This window comes from Copadichromis virginalis, linkage group LG23, assembly GCF_057382275.1.
Source record: "Copadichromis virginalis isolate Kocher_CV1m ecotype Utaka linkage group LG23, C_Virginalis_male_GT1.1, whole genome shotgun sequence".
NCBI lineage: Eukaryota > Metazoa > Chordata > Actinopteri > Cichliformes > Cichlidae > Copadichromis > Copadichromis virginalis.
Window position 1 is genome coordinate 30,678,156 of NC_140639.1, and position 12,368 is coordinate 30,690,523.

General features: G+C 42.1%; 1 long non-coding RNA gene across 1 annotated transcript; it reads left to right on the plus strand.

Moving 5' to 3' along the window:
* Positions 1–5,371: 5,371 nt before the first annotated feature.
* On the plus strand, positions 5,372–6,530 carry LOC146681352 (uncharacterized). Its single transcript, XR_014918109.1, has 2 exons — positions 5,372–5,817; positions 5,903–6,530. It is a non-coding gene; the product is annotated as an uncharacterized LOC146681352 (long non-coding RNA).
* Positions 6,531–12,368: the final 5,838 nt, after the last annotated feature.

A 12,368-nucleotide genomic window follows, 5' to 3' on the forward strand; every position in this document is an offset into this window, starting at 1 on the left:
AATCTGGAGAAATTATGTTTCTCAGTTACCTCACAATCCCCCTGAAAGCGCTCGAGGCAGTAACTGGGGGGAGGGAGCATCTGGGCATCTCTGCTTTAAACTTCGATCCCAAAAAACCCGACCCAAATTCGCAGTAGAAAGCGGAAGGATGAATTTTAGGAATCTCCTCCTTTCTAAAATGAAAATACAATACGCAATACTGAAAAACGGCTGCCGCTTGTGGAGTTTAAAGAAAATATTCACCCTTGGATAATCTTACACAATTAGGCATCATCATCAATTAGTGATGCTCTGTGCAGTATTTTACAATAAAATGTTGTAATTGCTTTCATTTGCAGAAGCAGCTGGGCTGGTAAAACAGTGATATGGCTTTTATCTACATTTGGCCATGGCATAAATGTGAGTAATAGAACAACAGCACCAAGCATGAAATTGACAGAAGGGCATAATAGCTGCTCTAAAAATAACAGCAACTAATAACAACCACATCAACTACTGTATTTTTACACGGGATAATTACCTGATTTTACTATAAAAGATACAGCGTCAACTGCTTTTATCAAAAATTGCATTGGAGACTGAGCAATCCTGCTTTATTTCTATCAGGCCTTGTCACTCAGTAGCTAACATTATGCTAACTGTCAACAAAAGAGCAATTAGTTAATAGCAGTGCTGAAGCATTAAGTTTTCCTCTTTTCAGACGGCTATAAAAACAGAAACTTACCAAGAAACTTTTAAAATTTGAAAGTCAGTAAAGTCTGCACTGCACTAAATTCCTCGAGTCCTTTCAGAGTTGTTTAAGAGTGCATTAACCACAAAGCTTGATTAAAGACAGCTAATGTCAGCTAATCATGGTAATTCGTTGCTTTTGGGATTAATGAGCTCACACACGGCTCTCCAGTGAAACATGTATCATCTAGAAAAAGTGCCTTGATTTGAGCTTGCTGACGTGTAGTTTTTTGAGATAATCCCATGTGCTCAAAGTTAATAAATGTGAAGATATTTTTTTAATCTACTATAGATTTTTCCCAGGGAAAAAGTGCTTCCAATGCCAAACAAGATTCAGTCCTAACTGAGACCCAGAGGAGCTTTCAATTAACCACACCATTCTTCACCGAAAGACCTGAGGTATGACTCACCACACGCTGTAGTACAAAGTGGCATATATCAGCTGGCCTCCTCTGGCAAAGGGAGGGGTGCTGATCACATATTATCACACATATCACAGATAATTATTCTTTTTTTTTTAACCTTTATGTATTTCTGTATATTTCATTAGTTCATAATCACTGGGAGTCCTTTTTTTAAGCTACTACCCTGGCCTCAGAGATGATGATGTCAATCACTGGGAAATTTATTATAGATGAAGATGAACCACTAATGACTTCAGTGATTTCCCAATTTTTCATCTTGCATCAACATCAGTGTGACATTTGTGCTTTAGAGAATACGTCATCACAGCTAGATTATCATGACATTTTCTTGAACAAACACTGAGGATATATGTCTTTTAATAATTTTAGTAGATAATGACTTACATTATCATCATGTTATATGTTTAATTTGTCCAATATTTTGGTTTATGAACTGAAAAATGATGTCAGTGTCTGCTTTAAACTGTCATGATCCTGGGTCCTTTTGACCCAGCGTTTTGTGTTTTCTCTTCGCGATTTTGGTTCTGGGCCCTGTTTCAGGAAGCCGGTTTAGTGGAAAAACTGAGGAAGTATACCCTGAGTTAACGAAAACTCTGGGTTTTCGGTTTCACAAAGCGAGTTCAGCTGAAGCCTGAGTGAGTCACTATGACGACACACGCCGTGAAGCTAACCTGCTCCCTAGCAGGTTTACTACAACTAACCCTGACTGTCTCCGCCCCTTTGTCGGAAACCTGACAGTAGGACGTGTCAGACATGGCGTGCCCCTTCCTTGAAGAGCCAGTAGATCGTGAAGCCCAAATTCTCCGCAGAGCTCTCCGCCGGGAGAGAGTGATTAGAGCGCGTTTGGACATTTTATCATTTCCTGATGATTTTCTGTGCGAACGTTACCGTTTCTCAGCACAATCTATAAGTTATTTGAATAACATCCTCAGGCCATATATTACGCATGTGACACATCGTGGACATGCTCTCAGTTCTGTACATATTATTTGTATTGGACTTCGTTTTTTTGCAAACGGGAGCTTTCTGTATAATATTGGTGACGCTGAGCACGTTTCCAAGGCTACCGTCTGTCGGGCAGTCAGGAATGTTACAGTTGCACTGAAACGTCTCCTGTACACGTTTGTGGTGTTCCCCGGTCATAGACCCACAAGATTCATCAAAGAGGGATGCCACAAAATTGCAGGTATCAGGATGACCAAAACGTAATTTATGGTGTGGTGATACTTGAACTACTACTTAAATTTTACATTTATTTTCAGGGTTCCCAGGCGTGATTGGCTGTATAGATGGCACTCACATTCCAGTCATTGCTCCTTTAGTAAATGAAGGAGACTATGTGAACAGGAAGTCTTTCCACAGCATTAATGTACAGGTACATAGTTCCCTGTAGCATTTCAAACTAACAAATTATTTTATCATAGTAATGGATGCTAATTTGTGTTCTCTGCACTGTGAAGATCATATATGATGCTGCCAACATTATCACAAATGTGGAAGCCAAGTGGCCAGGCTCTGTCCATGACTCACAAATATTCCGTGAATGTACACTGAGCACAAAATTTGGACATGGTGAGTTGAGAATACTTTAAAATATATAAAGACCAATTGCTTCAGGGACATTTGAACTGAAGTGTATCCTTCTGTCTTAGGAGAGTTCACTGGCTACTTGCTTGGTGATAGGGGGTATCCATGTTTACCCTATTTGCTTACCCCTTACCCTGACCCTGAACCGGGCCCACAGCAGCGATATAATCTGGCTCATTGCAGGACAAGAGCCAGAATTGAAATGACTATCGGAATGCTTAAGGCCCGGTTCCAGTGCCTGCAAAGACTCAGGGTCACCCCAGAAAGGGCATGTGACATTATTGTGGCATGTGTGATTCTTCACAACATTGCCACAATTAGAGGAGAACACTGTCCTTCTGAACCAAACATCAGCAGTGATCCAAACCATGAACATCCTGACCCTCCCACGGACATACAAGATGGAAGTGCAGTCAGAGACACCATATGTCACAATCATTTCTTTTGACCCATCACCTCAACATGTTGAAAGAAGAATAAACAGATTTTTTGTTCAACTGGCTTTATTGGTCGCCTGTATTTCCTGTACACAAAGTATTAAAAGATGTACACCTCATTAAGTGTCTCTGTTGCTTCCTCCTCTGTAACAGCTGTCAATGTTTCTTCATTATTTTCCTGCAGTAAAGAAATAAACAACATTGCTGTTCTACTGTACACTCATATAATCTGTGGAGTATTACTCACAACTGCATGTTGGTCTGGCTCAACAGGAGGCTGCACCAGATGCAGTACACCACCACCATCAACTGATAGAATATGAGGTTTATACAGGTCACTTATAACTTACAAGGGACCAAATGGCAATTAACAAACATACCAATCACCTTACACTTCATTGTCATTATGCTCTCAAAGACAACCAAGACTGAGGGAAGGCAAAATCAGTAGGAAAATAACTTCACTACAAAATAATCCATTATGGTAAAGAGTTTATCAAATGAATGAGTCGCACTGCAAAGGTGACTGTGAAGAAAGGATGTATGCACATCATGTATTATTTTGGATTTACCCCCTATGTAGGCACTTGTGTCTTGCGGGGTTATTGACTCAGAGGATGTCCCCGCAGAGATGCCTTCGGCCACAGGGCGCCCACTGTTTTGGCTGAGGGCCAACTGCTCAGCCTCTGTGAGTGGTGGTGGTGGAGGACCCCCACCTGTTTTTCGGGCCTCCGCTTTTTTTCTGTTGGCTATAACGGGCCACATTTGAGCATACAGAGTAAGCAAATATGTACTTGTAATGTGCTCAGATAATTTCAATAAGTGCTTACAGAAAGAAAATTAATGTAGCCTCTAACTGCAATTGATTTACATGGGACAAACAGACCAAGCACTATGGCTCATAATACAATTACACCTTACCTGTTTGGACTATATTTTTATATTTCATTTTTACTTGCTGCCAGGAACGTTTGGGGCCTGTTGGGTTGCACCTGCGCTCACATCACATCACAAAATAAAATGTATAAAATAACAAATAAAATAACATATGATAAAATAACGTGTTAAATGGGTGGAAATCCCTAGATCAATGTTTATATTAACACTCACGCATTGACTCTGTCGGCTATGTTTTGCCATGCATGCTCCCTGTCTTTCGCAGCTGTGGCTGTGTTACTTTTTTCCGCGGAATTTGCGTGTTATCGGCATATGCTGCCATCAGAATTTCGGCCTCAAGCGCTGTAAAATACATTGATCACGCCTTCTTTCCCTCCGTCTCCATGGTGACTCGCTTAATCTGTGCTCCGCTTATCAGGGCTTTATGTATCCTCGTCCGCGCGCTTCACTTGGGGTTAAAGCAACTCCGCGTTGACTGAACTAATTGTTATCAGCCTTTCTGAAACCGAATATTCCGAGTTGGACAGTTCGGGATTACTCAACCCTGCGTATCGTTTTTCACTCTGAGTTTTCTAAACCGGCTTCCTGAAACAGGGCCCTGGTGTTCTGGGTAAACCACGGCCTGAAGCGTGCCCTGGGGTCCTGCCCCCCTCCTTTTTCAGTTTGTTTGCGACCATTGCTGCTGCTGCTGCTGCTCAAAATTCAGTCCGTCCTGGTTCTGACCCCAATTGGGGCAGTCCTTTCTCCAGTGTCGATGTTTACCGCAGGTGAAACCTGCATCTTCTTCTGTGTTTTTGTCCATTCTGAGGTGCCTTCTGACCTCAGTTACTCCTCCTGTCTCGGTCACGCCCTTTTTCGCCACCCGATCATCCGTGTTGGTCCATCACTGTCCTGGGCCCTGTTTCAGGAAGCCGGTTTAGTGGAAAAACTGAGTAAGTATACCCTGAGTTAACGAAAACTCCGGGTTTTCGGTTTCACAAAGCGAGTTCAGATGAAGCCTCAGTGAGTCACTATGACGACACACTCCGTGAAGCTAACCTGCCCCCTAGCAGGTTTACTACAACTAACCCTGACTGTCTCCGCTCCTTTGTCGGAAACCTGACAGTAGGAAGTGTCAGACATGGCGTGTCCCTTCCTTGAAGAGCCAGTAGATCGTGAAGCACAAATTCTCCGCAGAGCTCTCCGCTGGGAGAGAGTGATTAGAGCGCGTTTGGACATTTTATCATTTCCTGATGATTTTCTGTGTGAACGTTACCGTTTCTCAGCACAATCTCTAAGTTATTTGGATAACATCCTCAGGCCATATATTGCGCATGTGACACATCGCGGACATGCTCTCAGTTCATTACATATTATTTGTATTGCACTTCGGTTTTTTGCAAACGGGAGCTTTCTGTATAATATTGGTGACGCTGAGCACGTTTCCAAGGCTACCGTCTGTCGGGCAGTCAGGAATGTTACAGTTGCACTGAAACGTCTCCTGCACTCGTCTGTGGTGTTCCCCGGTCATAGACCCACAAGATTTATCAAAGAGGGATGCCACAAAATTGCAGGTATCAGGATGACCAAAACTTAATTTATGATGTGGTGATACTTGGACTACTACTTAAATTTTACATTTATTCTCACGGTTCCCAGGCGTGATTGGCTGTACAGATGGCACTCACATTCCAATCATTGCTCCTTCAGTAAATGAAGGAGACTATGTGAACAGGAAGTCTTTCCACAGCATCAATGTACAGGTACATAGTTCCCTGTAGCATTTCAAACTAACAAATTATTTCATTATAGTAATGGATGCTAATTTGTGTTCTCTGCACTGTGAAGATCATATGTGATGCTGCCAACATTATCACAAATGTGGAAGCCAAGTGGCCAGGCTCTGTCCATGACTCACAAATATTCCGTGAATGTACACTGAGCACAAAATTTGGACATGGTGAGTTGAGAATACTGTAAAATATATAAAGACCAATTGCTTCAGGGACATTTGAACTGAAGTGTATCCTTCTGTCTTAGGAGAGTTCACTGGCTACTTGCTTGGTGATAGGGGGTATCCATGTTTACCCTATTTGCTTACCCCTTACCCTGACCCTGAACCGGGCCCACAGCAGCGATATAATCTGGCTAATTGCAGGACAAGAGCCAGAATTGAAATGACTATCGGAATGCTTAAGGCCCGGTTCCAGTGCCTGCAAAGACTCAGGGTCACCCCAGAAAGGGCATGTGACATTATTGTGGCATGTGTGATTCTTCACAACATTGCCACAATTAGAGGAGAACACTGTCCTTCTGAACCAGACATCAGCAGTGATCCAAACCATGAACATCCTGACCCTCCCACGGACATACAAGATGGAAGCGCAGTCAGAGACACCATATGTCACAATCATTTCTTTTGACCCATCACCTCAACATGTTGAAAGAAGAATAAACAGATTTTTTGTTCAACTGGCTTTATTGGTCGCCTGTATTTCCTGTACACAAAGTATTAAAAGATGTAAACCTCATAAAGTGTCTCTGTTGCTTCCTCCTCTGTAACAGCTGTCAATGTTTCTTCATTATTTTCCTGTAGTAAAGAAATAGACAACATTGCTGTTCTACTGTAAACTCATATAATCTGTGGAGTATTACTCACAACTGCATGTTGGTCTGGCTCAACAGGAGGCTGCACCAGATGCAGTACACCATCACCATCAACTGATAGAATATGAGGTTTATACAGGTCACTTATGACTTACAAGGGACCAAATGGCAATTAACAAACATACCAAGCACCTTACACTTCATTGTCATTATGCTCTCAAAGACAACCAAGGCTGAGGGAAGGCAAGATCAGTCGGAAAATAACTTCACTACAAAATAATCCATTATGGTAAAGAGTTTATCAAATGAATGTGTCGCACTGCAAAGGTGACTGTGAAGAAAGGCTGTATGCACATCATGTATTATTTTGAATTTACCCCTTATGTAGGCACTTGTGTCTTGCGGGGTTATTGCCTCAGAGGATGTCCCCGCAGAGATGCCTTCGGCCACAGGGTGCCCACTGTTTTGGCTGAGGGCCAACTGCTCAGCCTCTGTGAGTGGTGGTGGTGGAGGACCCCCACCTGTTTTTCGGGCCTCCGCTTTTTTTCTGTTGGCTATAACGGGCCACATTTGAGCATACAGAGTAAGCAAATATGTACTTGTAATGTGCTCAGATAATTTCAATAAGTGCTTACAGAAAGAAAATTAATGTAGCCTCTAACTGCAATTGATTTACATGGGACAAACAGACCAAGCACTATGGCTCATAATACAATTACACCTTACCTGTTTGGACTATATTTTTATATTTCATTTTTACTTGCTTCCAGGCACGTTTGGGGCCTGTTGGGTTGCACCTGCGCTCACATCACATCACAAAATAAAATGTATAAAATAACAAATAAAATAACATATGATAAAATAACGTGTTAAATGGGTGGAAATCCCTCGATCAATGTTTATATTAACACTCACGCATTGACTCTGTCGGCTATGTTTTGCCATGCATGCTTTTGCAGCTGTGGCTGTGTTACTTTTTTCCGCGGAATTTGCATGTTATCGGCATATGCTGCCATCAGAATTTCGGCCTCAAGCGCTGTGAAATACATTGACCGCGCCTTCTTTCCCTCCGTCTCCATGGTGACTCGCTTAATCTGTGCTCCGCTTATCAGGGCTTTATGTATCCTCGTCCGCGCGCTTCACTTGGGGTTAAAGCAACTCCGCGTTGACTGAACTAATTGTTATCAGCCTTTCTGAAACGGAATATTCCGAGTTGGACAGTTCGGGGTTACTCAACCGTGAGTGTCGTTTTTCACTCTGAGTTTTCCAAACCGGCTTCCTGAAACAGGGCCCTGCACAGTGTGAATGCAAAGTTATCAAGGTCAGCATTCTTTCGCTCGGCCTTACTTTTCATTCGGGCTTGGCGGGCGTCTCGTCACAGCTCTGTCAGCTGACGCAGTCTGGGAATTTTCCCCCGTGTAGTGAAACGGGCCTTAGGTTTAGTGCTCTCCGTCTCGGCTGCATGAGATCACATTCCTGCAGGTCTGTTGACATTCTCAGGTCGTTGTTGTGGGTCCAGCTGTTGCAGCATTTGGTCAGTGTCACGTATCGGGGAGAGCAGGAGTCCAGTCAGCCTCGGCTTTCAGGGCCGGCAAAGCAGCCTGTAATTAAATATGTATAGAAAAAACAAAAACAAAACAAAACAAAAACAAACAAAAACAAAAACAAACGAACAAAAACAAAACAAAACAAAAACAAACAAAAAACAAAAACAAATGAACAAAAACGAAACAAAACAAAAACAAACAAAAAAACAAAAACAAACGAACAGGAAAATGTTGTTATGTTGGCTGTGTTATTCAGAGGGGAGGCAATGGGGCCAGGCCCTGTGTCAGCCTTCTCTCCCCCTTTTTTTTTGTTTTTTGTCTCCCGATATAATCAACTCCTAACCCACCAAGTTGACAGGACAACACCGGTATATGTTAAAATTCTTAAGATCATGTTTAAAAGCCCAAAAAAGGAATTTTCTTTCATTCAGTAATCACTTTTATTAATCAATCAACAGAAAACATGTCACAATTTGAATCTTTTAACCACTAAATTTGTTGTGTCTTGCCTGGTTGGTTAGACCAGTGTTCCTTTTTTTTTTTTAGTTAAATTGTTGTCCTGCAACCCAGAGGGTTTCTTTGTCAGTAATGTATAAACTTCATCATTTAAGTATGTTAATTTTTCTTTAACCTTGCTGGAAAATCTTCACGTGTTCATGAGTGTAAGCTGTTTCTTCATTGCGTGTATGTGCATTTGTATAAAAGCAGGTTAATTTTATCTTTTCTCACACTAGGCGTTACCTTAAAAGGAGCCTTTCTTTCAGATTTCTCTGCTTGTGTGTTTTTGTTTCACCTTTTTGTTGTGATGCTCCGGACGCCTTCCCAACCTCCACAAGTCCGTTGGCCCCAATTTTATGTGTTAAAACTTCTCTTAATTTCTCCTCTAATTCTCTCCTCGCTGCTGTCTTTTTCACAGCTGCTGATTCGTGCTGGGTGTGGTTCCCATTACCTATAATTTTGCTTCGGCCGCTGTGCTTGTGGGGGCAGTTGGTCCAGGTCCGCAGCTTCCTGTATTAACACACTAAGAGATTTATTTTAATTTCATTTTCATCACTTTTAAACCGATAAGCAGGCAACACGCCTACCTTGACAGCGTAAACTGTACGCCAGTCTCCCAACACATTCCTCTCTCTACTCCTCTATAATTCTCCACTGCACACCTCTTACTATCTCTCCTTTTTATTTTTTATTACACCACAGAGTAATACACCCAATTATGCCCGTCTATCTCTATGTGGCTCCAAATTCCCTCTTTATTTTAATTTCACACTCGTCAGGGGACAGGCACACAACAATTTCAACCACTGAAACGAGGAATTCAACCTTTTATATTTCTTTACTAATCTAGACTCAACGTTTGTTCGCAAAATGTGTCTTGTTCTAGTCCGGAAATAAATGTGAACCCGTGATTACACGGTCGTTCCAGTGTTATTTCCGTGGCTATGCGGGGGCCCTCACCTCCCCAAGTCACCACCTCGGCACCCGGACGCCGCCGGTCCTGGCCAAGCGTCCCCGGACAGGAGGGTCGCCACTCCTAGGGCAAATGTTCCACAGGTACACTAGGCATCAACCTTTGATCCTAAAATGTGTATTTGCTCTAATGTCCTCCTAATCAAACACATTAACCGTCACTGTCACTGTGTTCACGCTTCACACTCCACACAAAACACACTCAGAGCGCGCCTCAGTTACACTCTCCCTCAGTGCGCGCTTCACCCACAAGACAGCACCCAGAGCGCGCCTCGCAGCTTCACACACACTCTCACCCAGAGCGCGCTTTGACACTCACACACAACACTTTTCCTCAGCGGGAATTTTACACAGAAACCTCTGAGCTCAACTATTAGATCTTCTTAAAGCACACTGCACCATAGACCAAAATACCCTTTTCTCTGCGATTATGACCGCCACCACGGGGCAAAGTCGCATCATAAACGTGATGCTTGCATCCCCGAAGTTATACCTGACATCATAAACCAGGTGTTGCTCTGTACTTAAATTTTTACTTTGTATTATGGCCGCAGCCCTTTATACTCGACTGACGCCACAAACCACCGTCAAAACCTCTCTCAAATGTACTAAAATTAGCACCAACCACTACTGCACTTCACAGCCGCACCACCGGAACACGCCGTATCATAAACCAAACCTACGGACGTGTTTCGCTCTCGCGTTGCCAGCGTCCAACTGCACCGTGAAGCCAGTATCTGCTTGTCCTTAAATCAACTTCTATTTCATAGCCGGCAAAAGCCAGGACGTCACTGACACCATAAACAAAATAAACAAACCTCGACTTCAATGTACTGAACTAATGGCCGCGTCTTCAGAATAAATTCTAACGTATTATTGCTACAGAAGCCAGTATTAGACAAAATTAAATGTGGAAGGTAAAGTGGCTGCAACTAGCTCAACGTAATATCTTATTAGTTTCTCGGTAGAAGCAGTTTACTGCAACTAGCTCAACGTAGTATGTTATTAGTTTCTCGGTAGAAGCAGTTTATTTAACACACTGGAATTCAGCCTCAACTTATGTTGTTAGTATCTTGCGCCAAAAACCAGACACCGACAAATTTACTGTGAAAACACATGTGACTCAGTGAACAGATTAATTTGGAAAGCCCAATATGCACATTTGGTATTTATAATACAACAGGCTGTGCTTACCTTTTTATTTTTGGACCGGTCCTCTGTTCACTTTGCCCCACGATCTCACCAAAGGCCAAATCTACACCTCCTCAGCACACCAAAGATCCGGGTCACACGGCACCAAGTTGTTGGAAACACGCAGTTCTTTGAATCTTTGGGCTGAAGGAAGGACAATACTCGGTGTATATATGCTCAATCAACAATCATTTATTTCGGTACAAATCACAATAAGAGCATTACAACGTCCGGACGGGAGAGATGCTACCAGAGGGTCAGGCACATGTCTCAAAATGGTGACGGGTTGCTCAGCTTTTTATAGTCTCTAGTGGCCCCCAGCTAGTCGTAAAAGCCAAAACATCACATTTTTTCTCTGTTACAGCGCCTAAGTTATGACCTCGGCAGTTGTTTCTCTGCTTTCTGTAAGGTGGGGGTGTGGAATGTGGTCTATCTATCTCCCCTGTCTTTAGACACAGAGTCTCCTGCTTACAACCTTCTCTTCATGATTCAACAATTAAGCATGTCAAGAAAACAGTGTAACCCATTCCCAGCAGATCAAGGATACAGAGTGATGCACATTTATCTAATGAACTAATATGTGAATAAGTTCTGTTAACTCAAAAGTATAATGAGAACTAAACTACATACAGATCACACACTCTATTTTAAAGGGTATAATATGATCTACAACAATATCATAATTCAACTATTTTGATTACATCTATAAGGTAACATATAATAACAGAATAATATCACACAAGGCTTAACTGACAATTGTCTATAACTGACAGGGTGGGAATAAAGGCATGCCTGAGGTTTGCTTTTGGGACATACCACTTCTTCCTTTTTTATGTAAGGTTATTAATTAATTAAAAAAAACAAAAAAAAAACGTTTCTACAAGCTCTTGTGGTAGTCTTAAATTATGTAATGGCTGTTGTAACATAGGTATTATTTTCATACAGCAGAAATCATCATTTGAATTTTGGTGATGTTTTACATCAGGATAAACCACTGTAACACTGTGTACAACCGTGTATACAGCTTTCTTAAGTTAATATGTCAATAAGGTTGAGGCCTGTTGCATAGGCCAGGCTTTAGCTGTAAGACAGATGGCCTCACATTAGACTCTACAATACTCTGGTACCCATGTCATGTGCATGTAAAACAAGGCCAAATCATCACTGTGATTTGACAGCTGATATGAGGTGTTTGCACCGATATGCTGTGTGGTTTTCTCCAAATGTGCATCGTGAGCAAACATCTCTCCAAAAGACATTGTTCCAGAAGTCTTGCGGTTTGTTCAGATACAACGTTACACAGTGTGACCAACTCTTCCAAAAAAGCCATACTTGTTCATTCTTTTTCTAATTGCACTGTCATGAGCTGTATCATTTAAAATGCTACCTGAGGCCAACAGAGCCTGAGATGCAGCTCTTAAATTTTTTTTATCAAGTTTCTCTGAGCATTGCACCATTTTGGGATGGATTTCCCGGGATGTCCGCTACATACACCTGAA